At 46.9% G+C, this 12,164-nt stretch overlaps 1 long non-coding RNA gene across 1 annotated transcript; it reads left to right on the top strand.

The window, feature by feature from the left end:
• The first annotated feature begins 4,524 nt into the window (after positions 1–4,524).
• Positions 4,525–5,242, top strand: LOC124659213. The gene is made up of 3 exons (XR_006989489.1): positions 4,525–4,587; positions 4,708–4,773; positions 4,879–5,242. It is a non-coding gene; the product is annotated as an uncharacterized LOC124659213 (long non-coding RNA).
• Positions 5,243–12,164: the final 6,922 nt, after the last annotated feature.

Here is a 12,164-nt window from a genome sequence, read left to right as displayed (position 1 = left end):
ACTGTCGTATTCTAAGTTTGAATTTTTTCCTCGCAACTAGTTCACATAAAATGATACCCCCAAAGTCTCACGTTTTTTTTGATTTTTTTCAATTAGTTGTGCTCGGAATGGGACGCACTAGACGCCCCGTTTCGCGGGGTTGAGCGCGTCTGTTGGGAGGCACACGAAACCGAAAAATGTGGGCACATAAAATGTCATGTTCCAGAGCTAAAGATGAATCTTCTACAAAATCTGGGGCAGGGAAAAGTAGACGTGTAGTTAAAATATGGCCCGATTCCAACGACATCGACGGGAGATGGTGGAGGATCCTACGGCTTCCCGGAGAGCTAGCACGTGGGACGGGTGTGTGGAACGCATTGCGTATGTGTTCTTCTATCTTTGTGTATGGGTTCCCCTCAACCCTAGTTCACGCCCTTGTACCTGCTTCACAAAAAAACAGTTTCGGCACTCAGAAAATGGAGAATGGTTTTTCCGTGGCCACGATGGAGAAACCCCACACACGGTGTCGATTCCATCCTAGGGCAGACATATGTGCGCGACATGGCCTAGTTCCGGTAAACTATGCATTCCCCTTGGCCATAACATAGCCTCTTTGACCTAAAGGCCATAGAACTCTGTAGGTGATAGCTCATTTCGTGAATGTTTTTCTTAAATAACTGCCGTATTCAAAATTTGAATTTTTTCCTCGCAACTGCATCACATAAAATGACGCCTTGGGAAGGTCTCACATTTTTCTGAATTTTTTTTGAATTAGTTGTGCTCGGTATGGGATGCACCAGACTTCCCGTTTCGCTATGTCTAGCGCCGCGGTGCTCCTAGTGGGAGACGCGTGAAACCGAAAACGATGGGCACATAAAATGACACATTGTGAAGCTAAAAAATATTTTTTTCTAGGAAATCAGGGGCAGAGAAAAGTGGATGCATAGTTCAAATCTGACCCTATTCCACCGACATCGGCGGGAGAAGGTGGAGGATCCTACGGCTTCCCAGAGAGCTAGCGCGTGGAGCGGGTGTGTGGAACGCGTAGCGTATGTGTTCTTCTGTCGTTGTGTACGGGTTTCCCTCAATCCTAGTTCGTGCCACCTGCTTCACACAAAAAAAAAACGTTTGGGCACATGGAAAATGGAAAAGGGTTTTTCGTGGCCTACGACAACCCCCTCCCCCCAGGGCACACATCATTGATTTCCATCCCAGGGCATATGCATGTGCGAAACACGGCCTCGTTCCGGTAAACTATGCATTCCCGTTGGCTGTAACCTAGCCCGTTTGACCTAAAAGCCATAGAACTTCATAGGTGATAGCTCATTTTGTGAATGTTTTTCAGGAATAACTGTTGTATTCCAAGTTTGAATTTTTTTCTCGCAAATGCGTCACATAAAAATGACGCATCGCGAAGGTCGCCGTCCCCTGCAGCCCGCGAGGTACTGCTCCGCCCCGTCATCGCCGTTGTCCCTGCATCCCGCGACGGAGAGCTCTGTCTGACGTACCTGCAGCCTGCAGCGTTGAGCGCTGGAGCCCTCCCATGATGTCATCGAACTACGTAGCCGAATGCGACCTCGAGCAGCGGCGCCCCTTTTTCGACGAGCATGGTCGACGACGGGTGGTGGAGATATGGCATATCAATGTGGTTGCTGCTCCGACCGTCCCGCCGGCATTATCTTTTTTTTAATACTAAAATATCTCTTCAACGTGTGTCCTCACCAGAAAACACACGGCGTTTGTACTTTTTTAAATTCTTAAACAAGTCTTTGTCGTGTACCCTACCAAAAAACACCCGACGAAGTAATAGTGAGGCCGTGGCTTTTCTTGGTCTTTGTCGTGTGTCACTCTTCGAGGTACTCGGCGAAGAGAGGGAGATGACGTGGCCGGTTTCTACTCTTTGCCCTGTACCAAGAAAAAGAGACACGGTGAAGAAAACACGCCGTTAGATGGAATGAAAACGGAGATGTGCTTTTCTTCGCCTTGTGTCTGCATTTGATACCCGACAAAAGCTCTTTGCCGTGTACCCGCAAAAAAGCACCCAACGAAGATTTTTCGCCGGCCAGGTCTCTGCCGTGTCGTCTTCACCAACTGTTCATGTAGTGTGGGTAGTGTATACTACGACTATGTCTTTTCTAAAACCGCCAAGAGTTTATCTTGTCTGAGTTATTCTTATGCAAGCTAACCCTTCTCGTTTGTCAGGTGAAAGGGATTTCACTAGAAAGGAAAAAAGAGAGACAAGGAATCAAGTGGGGCTTCCAAGCATTTTCTTATTTGTCAGGTTTATATAAGGCATTCCGTCTATTCTTATTTAATTAATGTGGGGGAGAGAAGACAATGAGCAAACCATGGTGCCTATTTGAGTCAATTAAATTGGAAAGGTGGAAATTAGAAATAGGTTTAATTTTCCCAAATACTCGCGCCCGTAATTAATTTCCCTTGATTACTTTCCTACAAGCAGGAAAATAACCGCCGTGTGAATTCCCTATAATTCCGCCCGAAATTAATTCTCCGATTGTTTTTTCGATCACTTAGTAAAAAAAATCTGCATTTTAGGAACGTTTTAATTCTATACTGATTCTTTACCAAATTTTCTGGTGAAAATTAATTTTCTTTCCTATTCACGGGATTTGACCAATCCGGGGGAAGTAATTTGGGATACTTTTAATAGCAGGAGAATAACTTGCGTCAAATTTTTAGAAGTTCCTTGCATCTCCCCGCCGGTCGCCCACGAACCACGGCGGCGCGGTAGGCCCGGCCGCCGGCGCACGCCTGAGGCACGTCGCGCGCGGATCCTTCGATCTCGGCAGCCTGCGTCACTTGCGTGGGCGAGGGCGGCAGCCGCTGCACGCCGGCGAGCCGGCCACCAGGACGAGCTGGCGACGACGCAGTCCATGGAGGGCTTTGGCTGCCGCGTCCTCCACGCGCAGCTCGCGCCACGGGGAGCCCTCCTTCCCGGCGTCCTCCACCAGGCCGTTCCGCCGCGGCAGTACTCCGACGTGCTGCGTCTGGCGGTCTCCTCCGACGACCTCGCCCCCGTGTGGCCGGTGAGGCGCCCCTCCTCTTCTCCCTCTCTCTAATCCCTGAAACGAACCAGTAAATAATTTTGCTGATCTCGATTTGATTGGACCTGGGTTCGGATTTGGGAATAGCAGTCCGTGTGTGCGCCAGGAACTCAATATCTGTACGTGATGTGCAAATTACCTAGATTTATGCCTGCTGGTTCAGTTCAACGAAAATACATACACAGTTTTGATAACAGCACACTTGTTTCCTGTCAGTACCTTATCCAGGAGGACTAGTTTCTCCATAGATTAGACCAGCACAAGCTCTTGCCGTTAATTAACTCGAGGAACCAACCTTGCTGCAAAAAAAATGCTAGTAGTATCTTCTTTTTTGGAGTACCTTGTTAAAACGTGATGCAACCTGGGCGTTGTGCTATGCAAGCACTATAATTGTTTCTGTTCAATTCGCCTCTTAATATCACATTTTATTGCCATCATATTTATTGTCACTCTGAACTTGAGTTTGAGGTTGACAGTGAAGTTCGGTGCATTTTCTTTCAGACCTGAGCCCACAAGAATCGACACTGCTATGTGGCGTGGTGGAGGTAGGGCGGCTCCCGGCCTTTGTGCTGGAGGATGGTAAGACGAGGCGCGTGTTCTACATACTGACCTAGTAGGGCCTCAAGTTTGAGTGCTCGAGTGGCTGGGTAACCTTGGCGGCGCGGTTTTCCTGAACGTGAAATGATGATACATGTGCAAGCATTTTTGTTGTCAGTAGTTTATCCAGGAACACTTGTTTGTGTTTTCAGTAGTATACTCAATAGATTAGATCAGTTCAAGCTTTGAGGTTAGTTAACTGGGAGAAGCAAACCAAGGACACATCAATAATTCAGTTGGTTTGATTTCCGAATTTAATGGTTCATGTGTGCTGATTCAAATTGCAGTAGTACACTCTAGCTAAATGTGACTATGTGAGTACTTTGTCAAACTGGATTTATTTTTGAAAAGCAAACTGGAATATTAATCTTGCATGTTTAATTAACTCGAAGGACTAGTCAATAATACCTTGTCAGTACGTCTAGCAGGACTAGTTAATCCACATATTAGATCAGAACAAGCTTTGAGGTTCAGTAAATCGAGGAGCCAACTTGGTGCAAAAAATGCTACTGTGTAATTTCTGATGCACCCAGTGAATAGTCAGTATTATTTTCTGAACATCGCCCTCTTGTCTATGCATTGCAGTAAATTATTTCTTCAAGCTGATTCTTATTAAGTGTTTGGTCAGAATAGATTAATGGGGTTGTTTAGTTTTACTAATGATATATTCTGTTTGATATTTGTCTTTCCGATAAACTTTTCCTTTTACTCAACAACATTGACATTGTTGTGTGGAATTTACTCCAATCGTCTCTTTTTCTTTTTTCGTCAAGATAACTTGAAGAAGCTGTTGGCCAAGGCTGAATCCGAACTCAGCAACCGTGTATGTTCTGGCGTTATGGCGGTGCTATATACAATAGTGTCCGCCTCAAGTGGTCACTGGAGTGTTCTTTTTTGGTTACAACCATACTGGCTTCATCAAACTCACCATGCAGATCATTGGCCGGTGAGACCATGTTTGATTCAGGGGTCTTTGTTAACGCTTTTGTTAAAGTAGTTTAAGTTTTACTCGCGGTATTTATGTTGCTACTACCTACTAATATCGTTGCATTTTCTTTAAATGTAGAGCACCAGGATGATGACTCTCAGAACATGTGCAGTAGTATTGGCCGCAGAAGACACTAAACTGAAGGTACTTGCCAAATTTGCATCACTCAGTCATCATAAGCATGCAGTGCAACTTTTCCATATCACAAACTATAATTTTTTGTCTGCCCGTTTTTTTCCTGAATTCTAGTTAAAACTGGAGGAGGTTGGTCTGCCAAGCTAACCTGCAGCGGACGGCTTCGATCGCGCAGCTTGGCCGGGTGATTTGGGAGGTGCTGCACGCTGGCGAGGTAGCACTGGCCACCAGGACGCTCCGGCGGCGACACGAGCCACGGAGGTCTGTCATCCGCGACGAGATGCAAGGAGGGCTCTCCTCGGTGGAGGGGATCGGTGGTATTCGGTGGTCTCTGCCTGGGCCGCCAATTCCAGCAGCAGCTGCTCGACGGACTCCTCCGCGCCCTGATGTCCCTGATGGCTGGCATCTTTGCAGGAGACCGTTGACGTGCAGGAACTGGAGAGACTGGGTGCAGGAGGTGTCCACGTCCTGCAGGATCCAAAAGGTCGATTTTTTCTCTGTTTCTCAGCATAGGCCTCCGTTACAGTCCTCTGATAATTAGGATACACACCTCTGTTTAGCAATCGTGGCTTCATCAGCCAGTAGCTATATTAACATTTGCTTTCTAGCAGTTCTTCATGGATACTGCCAATTGTTCTTTTTCTATAACAGTGTTGATGTTAATTTCAGGTGTCTTGCCGTCAGAATTGTGAGCTTCATTTTGGTTCGGTGCTGATATCTAGCTTCTGGTCCGGCATCACAGGGGAACTGGGAGGAGGAGGTGTGGTGGTCGTGGTAATCATTGGCGACACACATAAGTGCACCACGGAGGTGGTCCGGTATCTGTGGACCATGTCTGCAATTGGGAGGTATAAACCCTTGTCTCCTAGGCCTGTTTCAAGTGCTATCGTGTGTGTTACTGCTATCTAATTCATGTGTTGGTGACATGCTTCTATTTTCTTTTGCAAAGCAAATGTTGATTCACTTAAGTGATGATGGAGTAATACAGCAGGCACTAAGATGAGATGTACAACTCTGCTTAGGAAGCAGGTCTTCATATGACTAGTAATTTCCCTCGCTGCCGCTGTTGAGCTCCTCGATATTTGGCATCCAAAGGTACTGTCTTTGCCTCACACTTGAGTTGGTTGCTGCATTTGGGTTCTTTTATAGTGTTGAAACTTATAGGTGTGAGAATTTGTTCTTGTTGTGATTTCTTTTTCCTTATGCTAGTTGTTGTTCTGGTTGTGATTTTCACCGGAGCTGCCGCCGGTGTCCATATCGCCGACCCTGTGCTACTGCCTGGTGAGCGATCTCCCCCTCCATGTATCTCTTAAAAAATGTTTCTTTTCCTGTCCATTGAATCTTTATGCCTAGAGGAGGCATGCCTGTATGGATAGGAAATTTGAGATGTCCTGGAACCTATCTTCATTGTGTCCTCATCTTATGCTACTGAAAGCTAGAGACACGGTCGCTTGTACGGTGCTTGCTCTTTACGCCATCAAGTTGATGCCATGTGGTACTTTCTGATACTGGAATGTGTTGTTTCTGTAGTTGCTCTGATTTGTTTTTCTGCCTAGTTCATTTTGGTCGACAGCGATGGGTATGTTCTTTTGACTCCCATGTGTTTGGGTGATCTTTATGGTTCTCCCTTGTGCTCCGTGCTTCAAGCCGATGATCTACTGGTTTATATTTTAGATCAAACTGTTTACATGGTATATCTTTGTTTCCTGACATGAGCGATTTAACTATTGGCTTGATCTTTTAGCATCAATTGGAGTGATTTTTGGTGCATGGAAGAGACTGTTTCTGGACGATTTGAAAAACGGTTGGCTTGGTCAATTTAGCATCAAAGCTTGACCATCACCGGTAAAAGAATCTTGCGTTGGATGGTCGCTGATTAGAGAAGTTGAAGAAACCTTGTTGTTGTTACTATAATTTGCAATCACATAGTATCTTGTGATTGCTTGGAATGATTTTTGGAGTAATCTGTAGGCCTTTGCTTTGCTTAATTTGGTTCTGGGAATGTGCAGTTGGTCTAGATTATCTGGTGCTCTGGTTTCTAATTGTGTTCAGTGCATTTAGGTGTTTTGTGAAGTTTGCTATTTTGCCATTGTGATGAATGTCACAGGAAATTGTATGCAAGTTTCCTACCTAGGATGAGATATCTGAAACTTTGGTGCTATATGTGTGCCAGCTTTGCGCCATGTTGGGTTTCCTGGAGTTTTGTTAGACCTATGGTCTGAATTTGGTTTCTGTGTGTAGTAGTCATATAACTTGTTAGTAAATGGATTCTCTGTTCCTAGTTAGCATGATTCGTCGTATGGTTTGTCTTTCGTTGTATCGTTGAAATGCATGGGTAGCTTTGATTTATTGGATGTGATAATATGTGAGGCGAATGTCCAGGTAATATCTTATGCTGGCTGTGATGTGCAGGTGTCTGGTGGTGCGGCTAGGCGTCGAGGAGGAGGAAGAGGATGTTTTGGGAACCTTGCTGGCGGGCTGCTTGCTGGGTGTTGTAATATTGATTCTTGTAATGGTCGCCTCCCACCTCGTTGCCTCGCACCACGCGCTCTCTAGTGCTGCTGGACAGAACTCCGGAGTTGGACAGGTTCATGTACAGCAACCCTTTTCAGGTCGTGCTCGAACAGCAGTTGCCCCATGATGCGTTCTTTGTCTTGACGGTGCCATTCATGCTGAAGGATGCTTGCTAGGTGTCGAGGAGGAGCCTTGCCGGCGGGCAGTTTTCTGCGGTCAGTCCGTTGGCTGCTCCTGCTCCTGACGCTGCTGGCTGTGCGTTGTATGCACTGATGATTGAACGTATTCTTGTAATGGTTGCCACCGTCTGCTGTAATATTATATTGATTGATTGGTGCGCGTAGATTGTGTGGTGGACGTTTGGTGTTGAGTTGCATCGGTTTCCTGAAGGTTTGTAACTGACAGTACTAGGAAACGATTTGTTATCAGTTATTTGCAGTTTGGTTTGAAAATGCCAGAGACTCAGTACATGCTGGTCATGTAAAAATTTGGAATGAATGATGATCAACGTAAATAAAGGTGCTACTCTGTCCCAAAATATCCCCAAATATAAATCAAGGAAATCAGGACTGGACATGTCCAAAATTTGAATGAATGATGGCAAACGTAAATAAAGTTGCAACTTTTTTTTGAGGAAGTTGCCACGTGCCATTCATATCAAAGCAAGAGTAGAACCCACGCAGCACTCACACGAAATTTCCGGAAGCCATAGGTATCTCGAACAATTACAGCAAGACCCCCGAGAGAAAAACAAAAAAATGAAAAAGTCCCTGGAGGTCTCGCCAGCCGCCACCGAAGCCCAGCCGGAGAAGAAAGGCGACGCAGGGGGCTGACCAGGGCAATGGAGTCCACCAGGCCCACCGAAGCGGTGATGAAGTTGGCGACCATCAGTCCCTTGATCCCTGGAGAGGAAGCGGCCTTTCGCAGCGGCAAGCGGAAGAAAGCACGCTCGCCGGAGGGTCCGAGCACCAGAACATCGAAGAAGCCAAGTCTAAGGTTGACTTGCACGCTGGTGGGCTTGGAGCGGATGGGGGCACCCTCCACGGTTGGAAGATGAGGCGCGTAGACAAGAGCACGCTCCACCAAGGAAGTAGCAGGAGCAGGCTATGCGGCGCGCCGTGCGGAACCAGGGGCGGTGGCACGCCCAGGGCCTCCATCATATCAGCGTACCCGGTGCCACCCTCCAGGTCAACGAGCCCATCTTCAGCATCGCCATCAGAGGACAAGACCTTCGGAATAGGATCCAAATCAGGTCCAGATGAGTTGCTCGAGCCGGAAGCTATGTCCTCGAAGTCAATAATGGTGACCTCGCTGAAGGAGCCAAGGCTGCAGCGATTCTTGACAGCCAGGTTCATGGGAATGTTTGTGATTGACTCGACTTTGACGGTGACGAGAACCGCCGACCTTCCTGGCGCACACCACCGACAAGGCGGTGACCGCTCCGATCACGACAACGAACACTCGGCCGTCCTCCTTGACATGCAGTAGCCGGCGCGGCTCCGACAGGGGTGCACGGAGCGGGAGGACTTGGCCGTAGGCCACGGGGAGCGCTGGCCATAAGTGGTCGACGACGAGGTGTAGCTATAGGAAGGCCACACTCGTTGGAGCCGCAGGGAGGGATGGCGAAACGCCGCGGCCGCCGCGGCCCAAACTCTCCGGCTGAGGAAATCCGCCGCCGCTCATCCGGTGTGAAGAAGTGTAGTACATGCATCCTAGAAAGATGTCAGAGAGCTTGTTAATACTACTAATGGAACCAATCCATGCTAAGAGTACACTAAAAACAATGACATCCAATAGAAAAAGAAAATAAAAAAGTCGTGATTGCTTCGTTTTCTGTGTCTTCGTTGATTGCAATGTTAAAATGTAGACTAATTTAGAAATATTTTTGGACCTATATATATGATGTAGGGTATTTTAGAACGGAGTAAGTAAGCAGAGTACGGTATTTGTTAAGCTGCCAACAAACAGTATATCTTGCCCTTTCTGGAGTTGTCGTGGTGCAAGCTAACACGTACTTTTGTTTGTCACTTGATGAAAAGGTAACACTTCACCGGGGAGAGAAAGAGGCATCCACGCGTCTGGCCTGAAGCTAGCATTTTTCAGATTTATCTGGTTTATACTGCTACTACTAGTACTCGTACAAGGTAGGAGACGCTTAATTTGGTAAATTTAACTCGCGTGGTTACTTAGTTTCCAAGCATGCATGGCAGTTGATTGGGCAGGAGAAAAGAACAATTGGCGATGAGAAAAGCATGCATGGCAGTTACTTAGTTTCCATTAATCCCGCAACGAAATTAATTGGCGATGACCCGGCAGCTCTTGATGGAATGGAATATTCCAGGGAAAAAAATTTAAAAATCCGGCGCCCGACTACCCGTGATTCCTCAGAACAATATTAATAGCCCCACATAATTTCATCTCATTAATTGTGACTGTCCATCAAATTAAAATCGTCCCTTTAATTGTGATGGACGGATGGGTGGATGGATTGGAACAGCCGCGAGAAAGAGCGGGAAGTAAAAACGGCAACCAAAAAAAGCGGCGCTATAGTTTTAAAATGTGAAAAAACGAAAAAGCTCTCTAGCCCTTGGCCAGTCTATACGTATGGGATGGGTGGATCCAACACGTGCGTCGTGTGTGATGACCAGTTTAATCACTGGTGTCAATTGACACCGACGAACCAAGACATAATCCCTTATAGTTGTAGTGCACAAACAAAAATGACACCATTAAAAATAGTTGTAAGCTTGTGTTACTTATTGTTTCGACACCAACGACCATTTATTCTGGCTTTGCGCTTGGTGATGACTTAGACTTTGACTCTTTACTCGTCGAGGAGAGGCTACTCTGTCTCTTGGCCATCCTAGTCGTGACTTGAGAGAGCTCTTTGCTGTGATGGTGGATTTTCTTCCTCTCGCCTAACAAGTGGACGTTGTGGTTGTCCGTCGGGCGCAATCGCTCAGTTGCGTTGGTCGTCGGATCGATACGACGTTGGGAGCCATAGGAGGTATGTGCACGCACGCGCCTTTTGTTTTCACGATCTGCTAGTATATATTTTTTTGTTGGGTAGTTTTCATTGATCTACTCAAGGATGGATCCGTGGAGTTTTTCCTTTTGCTTTTTGACGGGAGAATGGATCCGTGGAGTTTAGTTGTTTGATGCGTGCAGTGGTTAAATTGTGTTTCCCACACAGCAAGGAGGGTTGGAGCGGGAGAAAAGAAAGAAAGAAAGAAGAATCGATTCGATGGATGGATCCCGACGCTCGTCCGGTGAGCGAACCAAAACGTACGGTACGTACGTCCGGTGATGGTTGTTTAATTTATTTCTTCCCCGCACAGCACAGAAAGGGTTAATTAACTTGGAGGGAGCGGGAGAAGAAAAGCAAGAAGAATCTAGTCTGTATCGCTGGCGTACACGTACACGTACACGTGAGCTTGGCCAAACAGTCACGTACGTACGTACTAGTATACTAGCTCCTACTAGTTTAGATGTAATCCACCGCTCTTCTTCGCATACGCGTCAATCAGTCCCTTGAGCCGCCACATACGCGCTACACGATCTGTGTCGCGATCACATCAATCCACCGCGGTAAACAAATATCGTACATGCCGGAATCTGTGGTTCCATCTCATCTCAAACAACAAAACAGAACCAAAAAAAAATAACTATTCGAATTACTCCTTGCTTAGAGGTGCATGCATGTGCAACAAATCAAGGAATTTTCTTCATCTGGATCTTCAGGGACACCCATCAACGCTAGCCAGCAGGTACGTCGGACATAACCAAAGACAGCCTCGACGGGGCTGTCGGTGTGCTCGTCACCGTCTCCACTGGCATCCTGATTGTGCTGGCCGCAGCCGCGCCTGGCAGCGGCGGGCGCGTAGCTCGGCCGTGTAACACGGTGGGACGGATCGCCGGCCTTCCTGACACGCAGCTCGGCCGTGTAACACGGATGGATTATTCTTTCTTTTCTTCTCACCCGCTCCAACAACCCATCCATCCTGTGCGGAAACCAAAAAAAAGAAAAAACGACCATCAAAGCCCGCATCAAACTCCATGGATTCATCCTTGGATACATCCAACAAGACAATCAAACCAACCCAAAAAGTTTACACATCTTGTGGTCAAACAAAAGGCACTTTGATGCAAATCGACCGTGAGAGGGAAGAGCTCGACTTGGACGGCAGAGTGCCCTCTCCCTTCTCCTCGACGAGTAAAGAGTCAAAGTCTAAGTCGTCACACACGACGCACGCGTTGGTTCAACCCCATCTCATATTTATAGAGGAGGCCAAGGTTACAGGCTTTTGTTCAAATTTCGAAACTGTGGCGCCCCTTTTTCGCTGCCGCTTTTCGCCTCCCGCCATTTCTTGCCCATGGCTTTTGTTCAAATCCATCCATCCATCACCATCAAGGAGATACCTTTTAATGGACAATGAACCGTCCAGATGGTGTGTTGCCACGGATTGGTGACATGGCATATAAAATAAGGAACCTCCTAGCTAATTACGTGTGGCAATCAATCTTAATCCCCAGAAACCAGCCGGACGCCTGATTTTCTTTTAATTGGACGTGGGTTTGTTTGGCAGATCAATAACTACAGAGCATATTCTTAGCGCTGGGCGTGGGTTTACTTGGAAGATCATTAACTACACGTGAGCTGATTGATTTGCCTGATTCGCGTTAGCTCGCGGGCTCGGAGCCGGGCGACGCGGTGGCCAACGGAAGGAAAAGCGGATATTTTTCAGCGTTTTCTGCTATTGTGTGATCCGCTACCTGGCCTGTATGCAGAAATATGGCTCAGCCTTTTCTTACTTTTTCTGGTCGGGCCGTGAGTTTGGAAGTGATGCAACATAGATATAGGGTGGGCTTTCCTTTTTTTTTCTTTT

This window comes from Lolium rigidum, chromosome 6, assembly GCF_022539505.1.
Source record: "Lolium rigidum isolate FL_2022 chromosome 6, APGP_CSIRO_Lrig_0.1, whole genome shotgun sequence".
Classification (NCBI taxonomy): domain Eukaryota; kingdom Viridiplantae; phylum Streptophyta; class Magnoliopsida; order Poales; family Poaceae; genus Lolium; species Lolium rigidum.
The sequence above is the reverse complement of the archived record's forward strand: the minus strand, read 5'-3'. Positions and strand labels throughout refer to the sequence as shown.